The sequence below is a fragment of the Microtus oregoni genome, unplaced genomic scaffold, assembly GCF_018167655.1.
Source record: "Microtus oregoni isolate MIOR12 unplaced genomic scaffold, Mior012 000000F_ref0000247, whole genome shotgun sequence".
In the NCBI taxonomy this organism is placed as follows: domain Eukaryota; kingdom Metazoa; phylum Chordata; class Mammalia; order Rodentia; family Cricetidae; genus Microtus; species Microtus oregoni.
The window spans coordinates 47285546-47304192 of record NW_024543059.1 but is presented as its reverse complement, the minus strand read 5'-3'; positions in this window follow the sequence as shown (position 1 = coordinate 47304192).

Here is an 18647-nt window from a genome sequence, read left to right as displayed (position 1 = left end):
ACAGATGCTGTTAGTTCATACCTTACTTCACCTCTCTCTCTCTCTCTCTCTCTCTCTCTCTCTCTCACACACACACACACACACACACACACACACACACACAATAACACACACAAACTCATATCACAAATATCCAAAAATTATAATAGCAAAATCACCTTAAAACCCTTACCTCTCCCCTATCATTCTGTGACTAACCTAATCTTCACAAGTCTCTCTTTTATCCTGAAATTTAGGGTTACCACAATGCCTTAATATATTTACAATATCATAGAGGAGGAAAGTCCTAAAAATTAAGTTTCTGAAGGCATAGAAATGTCACTCTGGTGTTAGGTATGTTGAAATGTGAGAATGTTTAGATATGACTGTAATTATATACCTAGCACAGTATAATTATTTAAGTTACTAACTCAGCAAGTAAAGGGATGAGTATACAAAATACTTTATCAAGTTGTTGATGAACTATTGATTTCATAAATGACAAATTAAAAAATAATAGCTGACAGTTACAGAAATTAGTACTCTAGTGTATAAATAATTGCATTTTAAACTTTTGTTTAGTACTAGCATTAATTTTTTACTTTTTATTCTTTTCTTATGAATACATCTTGACTGCAGTTTCAGTTTCCATTCCCTTTATTTCTCCCAGTTCTCTTTGAACTTTCTCTCTCCCCCAGATCTACCCCTTCTTTGTTAGACTTCCAAAGAAAATGGGAAGCCCAGAGATATCAAATGAACATGGTGTAACAAGGTAGAATAGTACTAGGCATGAACTCTCATATTAAGGGTGGGCAATGCAACCCAGAAAGATGAAAAGGGATCAAAGAGCAAGCAAAAGAGTCAGAGACGCCTTCACTCCCACTATTAGGAGTCCCACAAAACACAAAAATAATGATTATAATATATATTCGGAGGACTTGGCATAGACCCATGCAGGACCCTGTAATTGCTGCTTCAGTTTCTGTGAGATATGCTGAATCTTACTTAGTTGATTCTATAAATTCTGCTTTCCTTGGATTCTTGACCCTGCTGGCTCTTACAGTTCTTCTTTGCCCTCTTCTGAGGGGTTGCTGGGGTTCCAATGAGAGGTACCCAATGGAGATGCCCAATTTGGGCTCTCTCCACTTAATGCTTGACTGTGAGTCCCTGAATCTGCTCCCAACAGTTGCTGATAGATGCTCTGGTGACCACTGGACCAGGCACTAATCTATGAGTATGGCTGAATATCATTAGGTATCATTTTATTGATTTTTGTTCTATCCCTGGACTCTAGGCTATGAAGTCTGGCTCCCGATCATTCAGACAGTGTCAGGCATGTTCTCTCCCTGATGGCTTGAACCACAATTAGACCATTCATTGGTTGGCCACTCCATTAAGGTCTGTGCCTCCATTGCCCCAGCACATCTTGAAGGCAGGATAGGTTGTAGGTCAGAGATTTTGTGACTGGGTTGGTGTTTCAGTTCTACAATTGAAAGTTGCTTGATTATAGAAGATGGCCAGTTCAGGTTCAGTATCCTCCATTATGAGGAGTCACCCTCAGAAAATACTGGAGTTTCTGCTATACTAGGTTTTACCATCTGCCCCACAGATGCCCTTCAATTTCAGTTATTTCTCCCCGTACTTTCTTCCTCCACCTCTCTACCTCATCCCTCCTGTTCCCATATCAACCCATCCCCAGTATACCCACAAAATCTATTCTATTTCCCAGCCCCAGGGAGAAATGTGTACCCCTATTAAAGCCTTCCTTGTTAGTTAGCCTATATTGGTCTGTGGCTTATAGCATGATTATCATTTACTGAACAGATAATATCCACTTATAAATCAGTACATACCCTGTTTGTCCTTCAGGTTTTATGTTGCCTCAGTCAGAATGATTGTTTCTAGTTCCATTCATTTGCCTGCAAATTTAATGCCTTTTTAAAAGCATTGAGTTCTACTCCATTGTTTAAATATACATGTTTCTTTATCCACTCTTTGTTTGAGAGACATCTAGGTTGTCCCTGGCTATTATGAATAAATCTGCAATGAACACAGTTTAGCAAGTGTGCTTGTGGTAAGACAGAGCACCATTAGGTATATGTCCAAGAGTGGTATAGCTGGGTCTTTAGGTAAACTAATTCTCAATTTTTTAAGGAACTGCCATATTGATTTACACAGTGGCTGTAACAGTTTGCTCTCCCACCAACAGTGGTAGAGTGCCCCCCTTATTCCACAACATTGCCAGCATAAACTATCACTTGTGTTATTGATCAGGTATAAGACAGATTCTAAAAGTAGCTTTGATTATCATTTCCCTGGGGGCTAAGGATGTTGAACATTTCCTTAACTGTTTCTCAGTCATTTAAGATTCTTCCACTGAGAATTTTGTTTATATCTGTACTCCATTTTTCTACTGAATTATTTTTTTCTGATGTCTAGTTTCATAAGTTCTTATATATTTCAGATACGAGCCCTTTTTTGGATTTGGATTTGGTGAAAATCTTTACCCATTCTGTAGGCTGGCATTCTCTCCAGCACCATTTAGTGACAATGTTTTCTTTTTCCATTGTGTCTCTCTGACTTTCAAATAAAAAATCAGGTGTCCATAGGTGTGTGGATTTATGACTAGGTCTTATATTTTATTCTGTTGAAAAATGAGTCTGTTTTTATGACAATACCTGTAGACAGAGGTTGCTCATTTGTTTCCCGGCTGCTCAGACCCAAATAATCCAATAAAACTATATTAATTACAACACTGTTTGGCAGATGACTCAGGCATATTTCTAGATAGCTATTAAATCTTAAATTAAGCCATTTCTAGTAATCTGTGGTTCTGACCTCTGTCTCCTTCAGCAGCTTTATGGTGTCTTCTTGACTCTGACTACTTTCCCTCTGTTCAAATTTCCTGCCTGTCTTTGCTCTGCTAAGCCATTGACCAAAACAGCTTTGTTCATTAACCAATGGTGGTAAAATCTATTCACAGAATACACAGAGGAGAATCCCACATAAAATACCCTACAGTTCTCAGTATCATAACTGTAGTATAATTTGAAATCAGAGATGGTGATATCTTCCAATAATATTTTACTTTTCAGATTTGAAGCCATCTTAGTTTTCTGTTTTTTTATATGAACGTGAGAATTGTACTTTCAAGATCTATAAAATAATTGTATTGGAATTGTTAGGAAAATGGATTCAGTCTATAGATTGCTTTTGTTACCATTAACATTTTTACAATGTTAATCCTACAGATCCATGAGCATAGAATATCTTGCCATCTTCTGATATCTTCTTCACATTCTTTCTTCAAGGACTTGACGTTTGTCATACACGTTCTCAAGTGCTCCAAGATGTTTCATATTGCTTGTGCCTGTTAAGAAAGGTTTTGATTTCCCAATTTCTTTCTTGTCCAATTTGTCATTTTTATATATAAGACATACTTATTTGTTTTGAGTTAATCTTGTATCCAGACACTTTACTGAGGGTGTTTTTCAACTGTAGATGTTTCCTGGTAGAATTTTTTTAGTTGCTTATGGTTGTTATCATATCATCTGCAAGTAATGATATGTTAGATTTTTTCCAATTAGTATACCCTTGATCTTCATAACTTGTCTTACTTCTCTAGTTAGTACATTAAGTACTGTATTGAAAAGATATGGAGAGAATGGACAGCCTTGTCTTGTTCCTCATGTTAATGGAATTACTTTGAGCTTCTCTCCATTTAATTTGATATTGGTTATAGACTTAGTGTAAGTTGCCTTTATTATGTTTAGATATGTCCCTTGTTTCCTAGATCTCGCCAAGACTTTTATCATAAAAGGATGTTAGATTTGTCAAAGGCCTTGTCTTCATCTAATGAAATTACCTGAAAATTTTTGCATATAGTTCATAAGAGAAAATAGTCTGCAATTTGCTTTGTTGAATCTTTGTTTGGTTTGGTATCAGGGTGACTAATGAAACTAATTTAACAATGATTCATTTGTTTATAATTTGTGGAACAATTTGAGAAATATTGGCATTAAATCTTCTTTGAAAGTGTGATATAATTCTGTGCTAAAACCATCTGGCTCTGAATTAATTTTGATAGTAAGACTTTTAATTACTGCTTCTATTCCCTTGGGAGCTATGGGTCTATTTAAGTTGTTTATCTGGACTTGATTTAATTTTGGTATGTTGTACCTATCAAAATATTTGTTCATTTCTTTTATTATTTCCAATTGTGTGGAGTACAGAATTTTAAAATATGACGTAATGATTATTTGGATTTCCTTTGTGTTTGTTGTTATGTAACCATTCTTTTGTTTCTGATTTTGTTAACTTGGGTATCCTCTCTGTGATTTTTAGTTAGTTTAGGTAAGGGTTTTTCTATCTTGTTGATTTCCTCAAAGAAGTAATTCTTTTTTGATTTTTTGTTGTTGTTTTCTTTTTTTTTTTTCAGTCTGGTTATTTCCCGAGGACTACTCCTCTAGGGTGTGCTTCTGTTGGTTTTAGAGATTTTAGGTGTGCTATTAAGTTGCTAGTGTGATATCACTCCATCTTTTTAACATAGGAATTCATGCTATGCACTCTTAGCGTTGCTTTTACTATAATCCATAAATGTGGATATGTTCTCTATTTATTTATTTTTATTTCTAGAAAGTCTTTAATTTCTTTTTTTCTGTCTTGACCAAGTTTTAATTCGGTAATGAGTTGCTTGGTTTCCATAAGTTTGAAGGTGGTGTGAGAAATCTTTCTATGTGTTGGTTTTATTGGTTAATAAAGAAGCTGCTTTTGGCCAATGGCTTAACAGAGTAAACCAGGCTGAAAGAAGTATCTAGAGAGAGTAGACAGAATCAGGAAATACCATGTAGCCACCAGAGGGGAAAGACCCAAGCTGCTAGTTGGAATCTTGCTGGAAGGCCATGAGTCTCATGGTAAAGTATAAAATAATAGAAATGAGTTAAGCAAAAATATAAGAGCTAGCTAGCAATACACTTAAGTGATTGGCCAAACACTGATTTAAATAATATATTTTCTCTGTGTTTATTTTGGGAATCTGGGTGGCTGGGAAATGAACATGTAGGCCACAACTTTTTGGCTTTCTGGTTTTTTTTTTTTAAATCATTGTTGATATTTGCTGATGAATCAATTAAAATATTCAAATTAAGGGGCCAGAGAGATGGCTCAGCAGTTAAGTGCACAGGCTCTTCTTACAGAGCAGCTGGATTAGATTCTATGTGCAGGCTCACAACTGTTTGTAACTCCAGTTCCAGGGGAACCAGCATCTTCTTTTGGCCTTTGTGGACACTGACATGCATGCATCGTAAGGCATATATGCACACAAAACACTCCCATACACACAATTGTTGGGAGAGGCTGCTCAGACTCTAAATAAGCACACAGAAACTGTATTAATTAAGTCATGGCTTGCCCTATTAGCTTATGCATATTTCTAGCTAGCTCATACATCTTAAATTAATCAACTTCTATTATTTTATATTTTACCAGAAGACTTATGGCCTATGGGCAAGGTTCAGGCTGACAGCTAGCATCTTTCTCCTCTGGTGACTATGTGGCATTCCCCTGACTCCACCTACTTTCTCTCTCCCTTTGTTTGGATTTCTGGCCTGGCTTTATTCTGTTAAGACGTTGGCCAAAAGCAGCTTCTTTAATCATTAACCAATAAATATACATATATAGAAGGACTTCCCACATCATCTCTCCTTTTATCTCTGTTTTTTTTTTTTTCCTGTTGTTGAAGTCAAAATTGAATCCATGTTGGTCTGATAGGATGTTGGGGGTCATTCAGTTTTCTTATATTTGTTTAGAGTTGTTTCTTGCTTTTTTCCCCTGTATTTCCCTGTGTCTTATTTGGACGGATGATTTGTCCATCCGTGAGAGTGGGATATTGAAGTTTACCAATATTGATGCATAACAGTCTATGTCTGAAGTCAGTTTTAGTAATATTTCTTTGGCAAACATATGTGCCCTTGATTTGGTGCACAGGTGTTAAAAGTTGAAAGATTATATTGATGGCTTTTTGCTTTGATAATAACGAAGTGTTTTTACATGTCTCTTTTATGTAATTTTGGTTTGATTTATTTTGTTGAATATTTGAATGAATATATGAACTTATTTCTTAAGTCCATTTGCTTAGAATATTGTTTTTAAATGTCTACTCTAAGGTAATATTTATCTCTGATGTTGAGGTGTGTTTCTTGCATTGAACAGAAGGATGGATGCTATTTTCTAACCATTTTATCAGTCTCTGTCTTTTAATTGGGGAATGAAGTCTATTAATATTAAGAGGTATCATTGACCAGTGATTCTTGTTTAATTTTTATTTTTCCATTCAATTGTTTACACTTCCTCCCCTCCTCCCAATCCCCTCCCGCTCCCCCACACCCCACTCATCCCTCTCCCACCCTGCTTGAGAGAGGACAGGAGCTCCAGTGGCACAATTGGTTTGCTCGCAGTACTTATATGAACAACAATTTTTAACTTCTGTTATTTTGTTGCTGTTGCTCTTGTTTGTGGTGTGATGTGGGATTCCCCTCTGTATACTGTGAATAACATTCGTTAACCAAGAAACTGTCTTGAGCCTGTACAGGGCAGAGTAGAGGTAGGCGGGGAAAACTAAATTGAATGCTGGGAGAAAGAAGGCAGAGTCAGAAGAAGTCATGTAGCTCCTTCCCTGAACAGACATGCTGGATCCTTGCTTGTAAGTCACAGCCACATAAAGATACACAGAAATGGGTTAATTAAAATATATTTCTAGAAATATGCTTAAGCTATAGGTAACATAGTTACTAAAATGATGTAGTTTCTGAGTAGTCATTTTTTAAGTCTGGGCAGCCAGGGACAAACAAGCGACCTCCATACAACAGTGGTATGTGTGTGTAATTCTCTTCTTTCATTTTTTTCTCATGTGAGATTATTTATTTCTTCTGAATTCATGGGTTTGTTTAATCTCCTTTGGTTGGAGATTTCCTTCCAGTATCTTCCTTAAGACTAAATTTGCGGATATATACTGTTTAAATTTAAATTTATCATGGAATATCTTTCTACCCCATTTATGGTGATTGAAATTTTTGCTGGGTGTAGTAAACTGGGCTGAAATCTGCATTCTCTTCGAGTCTGTGCCACATCTGTTCCTATCCTTTTGCCTTTTATAATCTCCATTAAGAAGCTGGGTATGATTCTCATAGCTGTCTTTATATGTTACTTGATTTTTTTCCCTTTCAGCTTTTACTACCCTTTCTTTATTCTGCATGTTTATCATTTTGATTACCATGTGGGAAGGAAACTTTCTTTTCAGGTCCAACATATTCGTGCCCTGTAAGCTTCTTGTAAATGTATAGGCATATCTTTCTTGAAGTAGGACATTTTTCTTTTACAACTTTGTTGAAAATTTTTTTTGAGGTTTTTAACCTGGGATTTTTCTCCTATTTCTATTATTCTTAGGTTTGGCCTTTTCATAATTTCCACAATTTTGGATTTATTTTGTGTGTGTATGGGATTTTTGAAGGTTTAACATTTTCTTTGACTGATTCATCTATTTTTTTCTATGTTATATATGATGCATGAGATTTTCTATTCATCTGTTGCATTCTGTTGGTAATGATTGTATCTGTAGTTATTATTGGTTTATGTAAATATGCTATTTTCAAAATTCCCTCAGTTTGTGTTTTCTTTATTGCTTTTTTTCTATGTTCAAGTCTTGAATGATTTTATTTGCTTCCTTCAATTGCTTATTTATTCTTTGTTTTCTTTAAGGTTTTATTCATTTCTTTCAATTTTTATTTATATTTCCTTCAATTTTTTAGTCATTCTTATTTAAGGACCTCTATCATATTCATAAATTTGGATTTGAAATCTTTTTTTTTTTTGGACTTTGTGTTGTAATATTCAGGTGTTAAATGGCCTCTGCTGGTGACATATTGCCTTGACTGTTCTTTATTATTTTCTTACACTTACATCTAAGCATCTGGCTTTGGGATGATTATAGTTCTAGGTGCTGATTTCTGAGTTTGTTGTTGTTTGATAAGTGTTTTGTTCTATGGTTTCTGTTTCCTCTCTGGTTTTCTGACATATGTGGTCTGGAATTGAGACGGGGTTTTCTGCCTGAGTTGGGAGATGCACTTCTGGTGATTGCAGTACCTCATGCCAAGGGGGGGGGGGGGGGCGGGTCTCAGTCTGAGTTTTACTGGGACATAAATACCTAGCACTCAATTTTCATTTCCAGTAAATTATAGCAAATAAAAGGCAAGGTAATTTCGCCTACTTTCTATGTAGTATAAAAATAAATACTTATTAATTTACAAAGTGTAAATGCATTTTACCATCTATTTTCACTGCAAAGAAAACACTTATATCATGGCCTGGTTTAGGACTCCTAGCTCAGGATACAAAAGCAACATTATGTGATCAAGAGATGCGTTGGAATACTGGAGACATCATCTTAATGATTGTGTGCTGGCTGCTACACCAGTGAAGCTTAGGTTCGGAACAGGGGACAGCAAAAGCACAGGTGCACAGAGGGAATTCAGTGGGCTTCCTCAGCTCGTACGTGCTCACAGGGCTTATTGGATGTGTCAGGTGGAACTTAAACGTGGCATAGAAAATACACTGCTCTGTAGGTAATAAGTAGAATTTTCTCTTTCCCTGGGTTCAATGAAACTAATCTTCTCCAACATGTCTGTAAATTGTTTCTTATTCTATTCAAATGCTCAATATACTCATGTTAAAAGCTCAGGAACAAATTGACATTCTTCATTTCTCATTTTCTTAAATGGAAAAATTCATAATATATTAAATCTAGTTGTCAACTTTAAGTCAACGAAATAATAACCCATTGGTTTTCATTAGGTACTCTTTATAATGATGCTGCTGAAAATTTTTGAAACTTAATTGATCCAAAGTCACATCCTAAGGAATAAAATACACATAGAAAACTTTTTCAAAGTGAAAGCTACATTTACATTAAATATTACTTTATGTTCATAATATATAATAAACTGTTGAAAGTTGAAGAGATGGCTCAACAGTTAAGAAAATTTGCTGTCCTTGGAGAAGGAAGAAGTTCTGACTCACACATCAGTTGGGTCATTCACAACACCTGTGATTCCAGTTGCAGAGAAGTCAATGCTCTCTGTGGTCTTCTATGAGTATTGTCCACAAAGGGAAGAGTTGGTGGAATCTTCATAGTATTGAAAATACTAGCACTCATTATATATACCTGCTGAATGTATTTTCACGTAAGTTCCCATTTTTCTGCTAAATTTAAATTCACAGGTTTTTTTCTTCCAAATAATTTAAAAAGTATTTCTTAATTTTGAAAAAAAATAATGTTTCAAAGGAAAACAAAAAGAGAACAAAATCTCTGCGATATAATATAAAATATTAAGTTAATATTTAATATTTTACTTTGCAGCTAATGTTTATTTTCTGGCACTTTTGATTTCTATTGTATCTAAAATAAAGATAGACTATTCAATTCTCCAGGCTATTTAAGATGAGGAGATGGAGTCTATATATCATGCAGTAAAGTGTCCTACAACTGAACATGTTCAACTAATGCTGTCCCTTGTAATATAGTTTTATGCTTCAGCAAAATGCTTAAATCATTTCCACCATTCCTTCTCATCACTGAAACAATGACCAACCCATCAATTACTTCTGGCAGCTACTACTCCTGCTTAATTGAAATCCACTAAATTTGTATCATTAAAGGTTGCCTGCAGGATACTGTAAAGATCCAAGTCCCAGAGCTCATTGGGGGTTACCCAGAGTACCCAAGTCACTAAGTCATTATAACGTGTGTCCAGGCACTCAGGGACAGGAAACCTTGGCAAAGAGCTGAGCAGGTACACACTGATGACGGTCCTAATACTCATTTATTACATATCATCTGGTAGGCTGTTTAAAGAACTTTACATTCTTCTCATGCCAAATCTGACATTTGTTTTTCAGTTCTAGACAGTGCCAAAGACGATTTCCTACAGGAATTTACAGAAAGAAAATTGGAAAAAGGAAAAGAGGAAAGACCATTTAAATTTAACTATGGTCTGTTCCTGTTTTTCTTTTCACTCCAGAAAGGTCTTCAGAGGGAGAATTTGCAATGAGATTAGAAAGGAAATTTGCTCAAAGAAAGGAGAAAAGCAGAATTGTCTTTTTGGAGATGAAAAAATTCATAAAGAAAAAGGAAGCCTGACATGAGATTTGACGGACAATAAATCTCACAGCAATAGGTCTCAACTTTCTAAATTCAGCAACCCTTTAATACAGTTCTTCATGTTGTTGTGACCCCCAAAACTAAAATTATTTTTGTTGTTTCTTCTTGGCTATTATTTTGCTACTTTTATGAATAATAGCACAAATAACTGTGTTTTCTCATGGTCTAAAGGCAACCCTTGGAAAAAGATCATTTCACCCCAAAGGAATCATGGCTCACAGGTTGTAAATAACCCCCATACTTTGTCATTTGCACCTAACCTCAGTAACCCAACCAAACTGAAGCATTCCCTATCACGCACACTACATGAGTTAACATCTCCCCGGTGGAAACAATAAAGTTTGAAAATTGGTATTTATCTCTCCTTTGCTCTTGTTTTCTTTTTAAACTCTCTCTCTTTCTGTCAACAAATCACATATCTCATGATCAATGTTTTAAAGCTAAAACTATAAAAATAAATATCATTTTTTGTGCTTGACACTTCTTAGCATCATGCTTATAACTTGAAATATCTATTTTTATTATGGTACAGTGTAAATAATAACATTCCTTAAAGTCCTCAGATTCACCAGCAATTTTGTTAACAAATTTTTCATCTTGTTTGACATACTTACTTATGTATATATTTTTTCTGTCATATGTCATATATCTCAAAAATTGCTGAGATCTTCATTGAAATCTATTTGACAGTGAGTTTTCACATAACCACTTATGTTGATATGTAGCTATGTCTCCCTTTTTGTAGGATTCGCTCCTAAAGGAAGCATTACAAGTTACAATGACTCACAGGGGATTTATTCAAACCAAGAACTGCTTCTTGGGGCTATCTTAGTCGTAAACAGTTGCTATGGAAGATGAGACTCTTTGGTGTATCTGTCTTGTGGAAAGCCTTTCAATGAGAACGAATTCTGTCAGTTGTTACCCATGTGGGCTATTCTGTTTTCAGTCCTCACTCTTGTAAGCAATGCTGACATAATGTAATTCATTAATGTGAGGCTACCTGAAACTGTTTCTTTGATCTGTCATCGGTGCCATAGTTGGGAAGAGAAGATACTTTTAAACACCCACTCCCTCCTTTATCAAGAAATGCCACACAAAAGCACAAAGCTAATCTAGCATTTACTCCAGAAATATTCATAATAACACAATAAAATTTTCTCTGTGAGCTTCATGTATATGTAAAACAGTTGATCTATACTAAGGATTCAAATTTCCACATGTCCTGATGACACACACTTGATCTCAAGATTGGACATAAGACTTTCCAGAACAAGAAAATATTAAAATTTGCACTTTTGAGCTCATCTTTGTTACTTCATAACACCAGATCACTCCTATGTTTCCAACTAAAAAATGATCAACACAGTCACACTCCACACCACAGGAGCTGAGAACCCATAAGACAGTGGTGCTAAAACGAGTAATGTGGCTGAGTGTGGCTTACCATCTGCATTAGCTTTTTGTCTCTGAAATAAACAACTAAAGCCACGAAAGTGTCATTACTTTTCCTTTGTGTTTTCAATAGAATATGAGACAATTCTAGGACACTCAGCAACATAGATATTGGAGTGGAAGATAAGGCTTGTTTTTCATGATGTCTCTAAGCTGACTGACCAATTGACCCACTAAGAGAAATAGCTAAATGTACCTATCTAGAGTTTTAAAGGAAAAATAAAACACAAGCTAGAAAATATCCACAGTGATACATAGGCATACAGCAGAAGTAAGAAAAAACAAATGAATAAATTAATCACTAAAAACTTCCCCCCAAACCCGGACTGCTCTGTGGACTGGAGAGGGAGGGGGAGAGGAGTGGGGGGAGGGGGAGAAGGGTGGGGGGAGGGGGAGAAGGGTGGGAGGAGGGGAAGGGAAATGGGAGGCTGGGAGGAGGTGGAAACTTGTTTTTTGTTTATGTTTTTTTTCTTCTTTTCGCAATAAAAAAAAAACTTCCCCCAAAATTCCCACAGTGAAATAGCTCACATGTAGTTATCAGAACAGATGTGAAAGAATTGTGACAGCAGAGGAAAGAAAGGCATCTAATTTTGGAGTTGATCTTGTATCCTGCCACATTACTAAAGGTGTTTATCAGCTATAGGAGTTCTTTGGTGGAGTTTTGGGGGTCGCTTATGTACACTATCATATCATCTGCAAATAACGAAAGTTTAACTTCTTCCTTTCCAATTCGGATCCCCTTGATCCCCTTATGTTGTATTATTGCTATTGCTAAAACTTCAAACACTATATTGAAGAGGTATGGAGAGAGTGGACAGCCTTGTTGAGTTCCTGATTTTAGTCGGATGGCTTTGAGTTTCTCTTCATTTAATTTGATGTTAGCTGTCGGCTTGCTGTATATAGCTCGGGGAGAAAATTGAGATCTTGGGGGTGGGGTGGGATGGGGGTAAGGGGAGATGGGGAGAGAAAAGGGAGAAGGGGAGAATGGGGGGAACTTGGGGAAAAAGGAGGATAGGGATAAAGGAAAGTTAGATAGAGGAGCACGGAAGCACAATTCTTAGTTAAGGGAACCACCTTAGGGTTGGCAAGAGTCTCGAACCTAGAGTGGCTCCCAGGTGCCCCAGGCGATGTCCCCAGTTAGTTCCTTGGGCAGCTGGGGATAGGGAACCTGAAATGACCCTATACTATAGCAATACTGACGAATATCTTGCATATCACCATAGAACATTCATCTGGCGATGGATGAAAATAGAGACAGAGACCCACATTGTAGCACCAGACTGAGCTCCCAAGGTCCCAATGTGGAGCAGAAGGAGGGAGAATATGAGCAAGGAAGTCAGGACCACGAGGGGTGCACCCACCCACTGATACAGTGGGGCTGATCTAATGGGAGCTCACCAAGGCCAGCTGGACTGGGACTGAAAAATCAAGGGATAAAACCGGACTCTCTGAACATGGTGGACAATGAGGGCTGATGAGAAGCCAAGGACAATGGCACGGGGTTTTGATCCTACTTCATTTTCTAGCTTTGTGGGAGCCTAACCAGTTTGGATGTTCACCTTCCTAGACCTGGATGGAGGGGGGAGGACCTTGGATTTTCCACGGGGCATAGAACCCTGACTGCTCTTTGGAATAGAGAGGGAGGAGGAGAAAAGTGGGGGGAAGGGTAGAGGGGCGGGAGGAGGGGGTGGGGAGGCTGGGTGGAGGCTGAAATTTTTTTTCTTTTCAATAAAATAATAAAAAAAGAGAGGTATCTATCACTGAATGAGATTTATGATGGAGTGTAATACTACATTTAAAGGCATCTTATCAGAGACCGGAGGAGATAAGAAAATCCCCCTAGGAGATAAGTTCAACACCATCTTCACAGGGTGATGGAGATGGCCCCTGGCTCATAGCAGCATTTCCTGTAGTAACATCAGAACTAAGAACATGTTTGTGGCATTATGACCATATTGAAAAGATGTCAGCAAATTACTCCACAACAGAACAAAACAAAAGCAGCCCCAAGGAAGAGTTATGCTTGTACAGAATTGCTAAAACCCACGTTGAAAAACATCCAGTATGACAAAATCACAGGATAACAGAAGGAGAAGCCATTGTCATGAAGACCAGAGGTGAAGCTTGTTGTTAGGCAGAACAAGTCACAGCTAGACACCTTCAGCTTCTCAGGTACATTACCGGGGGCACTGGCCCTATAGAGTCACTGGGTTTTGATTCCTTAGAAGTCCTTGGCACATTTGCTATCATGTGTTAATTTATCATAACAAAATACAGATATGTAAATATATACATATATACATACATGCATATATACATGTATAACAAGTACAAAAGATATTTAGCATTACATCAGTCACCGCATCAATATTAAAATCATACAGCCATTCTAGATTCCTATCTCCCACTTTTCTATCATAATGTATATATCCCATCTATCATGATGTATATAATAGATATAAAGAATCTATGTATGTACTATATAAACAGTTTCTGCGTATACATGCTGGATAGAATTTAAATTTCATCTCTACTCTCTGTCACTAGATTTAGACCTACCCTCCTTACCTCATTAAATTTCTGTGTCTGTATGTCATTTTCAAAAGGATGCATTTGTATTTTGTCAGTTCATAAGCTCATTTTTCATTTATAGCACCAACAAGGTGCCCATTTTATAATCTGATGTTTACTTGTGCTTGTTATGTTTTCTAAATGTATATTATTGTCACTATTTGATTAATTTTTTCACATACTCATGCTTTTACCAAGCATTCCTGATTGACGGCACTGCCTGTGTAAGTTCTGAAAGCAAGCCTGCAGCATCATGACAACTGCTTTTAGTGAGTTATGTAGTGTTGGCATAATTTCATGGTAGCCATCATGGCCTGCAAGGTGAACTAGAGGACAGTTCAGAGAGTTAAGAAACTTGCTGGAATTCAAAAGCCAATTATAGCAGAAATAATACTTGAACTCATGTGTCCATTTCATGTTTAAAGGGGAGAACCACAAGGAAGCATAAGGTCCTCCCCATGGCTAGATTGTCCTGCATGTAGACTGGTGGACACTTGACCTCTGTTTATCATTCTTGACTGTTCATGGCTTAGCAGGGTATTTGTGTGAGTAAAGAGACGCATGTGAATTGAAAGCTCCACTTCAGATGTTTCTTTTGTTGCAAACTGGGCTACATAAAATAGTTTATATAATTAAGTCTCTTGTGGAGAAATGCATTGCCAATCATATAATTCTTAATGACTCAAAATGAATAATATCACTTGTGGAAAAAAACACGGAGTCATAGGGCTGTTATGTTATTTCTATTTTGATATATGTGATTACCAACCTATCTGTCATCTATATTTCTACTAACCTGTTTATCTATAATCAGTTTATCAATCTATTATATATCTATCATCATTATGTATCTATCTATCATCTTTCTATCTATCATCTACTTATACACAGTGAATTATACTTAAGGTCATCTGGTGAGGGTCAAAGACAAAACAAAGTAGGCTGTTCTTTGCTACAGAATCTCACAAGTCCTAAATATCACATCCTGTAGATTTATGACTAAATAAATGGATCAAGAATGGAGAGGAGTAGAAAACAATTTTATTGGATCATTTATCACAAAGAGGTCCAATTTGTAAACTTATACATCAATTCCATGTTCCCCACCAAGTTCTGAGAGTGTCATAGGCAAAGAGCAAGATTTACATAGCTGTGAAGATGACAGTAGATATTTTCTTTGCTGTACACTTGTCATTTTCTTATCAGAAAATATACAATAAGGGTAACATTCAGGAAGGGGTGCCTTAGTTTAATGGCTTCTACAATAATACAGGCTCCTCACTATAACCTTCTCGAAAATAATTAAGAAATGTAAAACATTATCCAATTAACATTAATCTATTATACTACCCAAAGATTATTAGAAGTTATGAGTTCAAATACTGAAAATTAGGAAAATGATTTTATTGTTTTCAATTAATTTTATGAAAGACAATTTAGTTAAAGATGGGAAATAAATCTCTAAACATTATATTTTAGACTAGAGCAAAGGCACATGAAGGGAGAGTTTTATAATTTCTCATCAAAAATATATGATTTCTGTTTCTTAATCTGAAGTACAAATTAAAATATCCACAAATGTAAATAAATGTAATGGATAAGTAAATGCAATCCATATTTATCTAATTCAATGTTTCAGATGAACTTAGATAAAATTTAAGTTGGTATTCTTTATTTTTTCTTCATTAGTTACTTGTCATGGAAAAGAAAGAGATTTGGATGTAATTCGGTGACCGCAGGACACTCTGACTTTAATTGACTACATAGTACATTTGCTATTATACTTTACACAAATGTGTTCTGATTCAAAAACAAGTGATAAAAAGGTGTATCAAGAATCATGACAAAGAAATACAATATCTGTTTGCAGTAGAATAATTAAGAAGAAATAAGTAAATTTATTTTGGGGGCTATTGTTGTATATATTTTGTTAACTATAGAAAATAAATGCAATCAACCTAGTCTTCTACCAAAACATAAATGGATAATATGTGTATACATGTAAACAGGTACACAATGAGAAAAGAGAAGAAGAAATGCTAAATGTAAGGGGATGAGGGAGAACTGAATATAAGTAATTGGCATGAGTTAGGGAAGATGATAAAAATCTATTTGCTTTCAAGTTCTATGTCGCATTTCTTTGTTATGGTCAGTGTATAAGTGTATAAATTTATTCAAAACTGAAGGAAAAAATTAAATGTGAAGCTACATGTCTTGAAGGATAATGCTTACTGTTTATTAAATTTTATGATTCTATATATGGATAATTTTATGTGATAATTTTTAAAAAGGATTTTTGTTATAATGAATATTAATTTGAAAGAAAGAAACCTTGATTATAGAGATGCAGTACAGCTCAAAATGATGGTGTGATGCTCCATAGTATTGACCACATAACTGATAACAGGCAAGTGACTGCTATGTAAAGACAGTTTTTACAGACATTAGAGATAAGAGAATTTAATACGAGTGCCCCAAATATCTGGGAACTCTTACAAAGGAATAGTGAGAAGGTTTCCATGGAGGTTGTCATAGAAATGATGAACAACTAGAAAAAAGCATCTAAGACTTAAGAGGATTATGACAAAAATTCTGCTTATCCAACATATAAGTAGACTAAGTTCCAATTTAACAGTAAAACTTGGGAGAGAGAAGACAGACACAGAGCCAGAGTCTTCAGAAATCCCCTTCATGTCAACAACATGACGAAATGGTTGAAGCAGGCTTTCTGGTTTTGATTTGGAGAATGGAATGCCTGTAGTTAAGATAGCAGTCCCAAGGGCAGATGCTCAGTGCAGAAGAGAAGAAAGATCACTAACTCTGAGGATAACAGAGATGAAAATGACCAGTTGGACTTCAGATAATCTGAGTTTTCATTTGCAGAATGAGGTCTTTAAAGCTTGTTGATGTGATGTTGATGAGACAAACCTCAGAGGTACTTGAGTCTCAACATTGAATAACTAAGAGAATTTCAGAGCATCACAAGAGATGGTAGTTGCTCATTGAATGGAAACATGGAGTGATTATTATTACTTATTAAAAGTGATACAAGTTTTTAGGAAAAAAACTTGATAAGACCCATCATAATAACTACAGTAGGAGAGTAATAATATCATGTTCACAGGTAGCTATGATGGAATCTTGAGTAACGAGAGAATAATTCATTTCCTTTCATACCCCTAGAAAAAAAGAGAGTTGTTTTTCCTTATAGGCTTCAGGGATTAGCGAGGTGGTTTCCTTGCTAGTAACCTAGCCTAAGTGCTAGAAGCCAGGAAAACACTGATAAGGACTATATAGAGAGATAGTTCAAGGCCACTTTGGATCTAGGAAGTAAGAAGATGGTCAAGCCTGAATCTGCAGGGGTTGGGGCATTCTCCTTCTTAAAAGCCCTGCAAGGTCACAGAACATATGACTTATCAGCTCTCTAGGGAGAGCTGCAGGAAGACATGCTCTGATTTTTTGGAAAGAAAAGGCAGCAAGAATGTTGCTGCCTAACAGAATGGAGAGTGGGTATTCTAGCAGAAAGCACATGTGAACAAGGGGCTGTAGACAGAGACTGCTCTTTCATTTCCAGCTGCCCAGATCTGAAAAAATCACACAGAAACTATATTAATTACAAAACTGTTTGGCCTATTCGGTCAGGCATCTTATTACCTAACTTTTATTTCTTAAATCAACCAATTTCTATTAATCTATGCATCATCATGAGGCTGTGGCCTATTGGAAAGGTTCAGAACATTTGTCTCCTTTGGCAGCTACATGGTGTTTCTCTGACTCCACCTGCTTTCTCTCTCTATCTCTTCCAGCCTGACTATATTCTGCCCTGCTATAGGCTGAGCAGTTTCTTTACTAACCATTGGTAATAAAACATATTCCTAGCACATGGAGTGGAATCTCACATCATCTCCCCTTTTCTGTCTAAATAAAAAGGAAGGTTCTGACTTTAATATAATAAATTTACATACAACAAAACAGGTATCAAGCAAGAATTACAATTATTATATATTTCAGTAAATATAAAGTTTCATAGCTAATTTATTTTTGCCATAACTAAGGAAAACTATAAATATCTGTCTTCAACTCATCAAAGACACCAAAAGGACATACTATTGCCAAGATAAACAGGAAGTACATTGTAAAGAACTTTCAAAACTTTAAATTTAACAGACACATCTTACTACCTGAATAGTCACCCAAAGTTTTCCGTAATGTTGGGGAAATCCATCTTCACTCTAAAAGTCCATAGTATCTTGCAGACATTTCCAGGAAGCCAGAAATTTTAAAGGCTGTTTTGCCTATCTTGTTTGTTTATTACTTCTATATGCTGAATAGTGTCTGGAAGTTTCTTCTGTGAAGCAGGAACCCTGAAGGACCAACCTGTCTTTTAGACTGTTCAGCAATCACTTTTCTGTGGGTCCAGCATGTCCAGTTC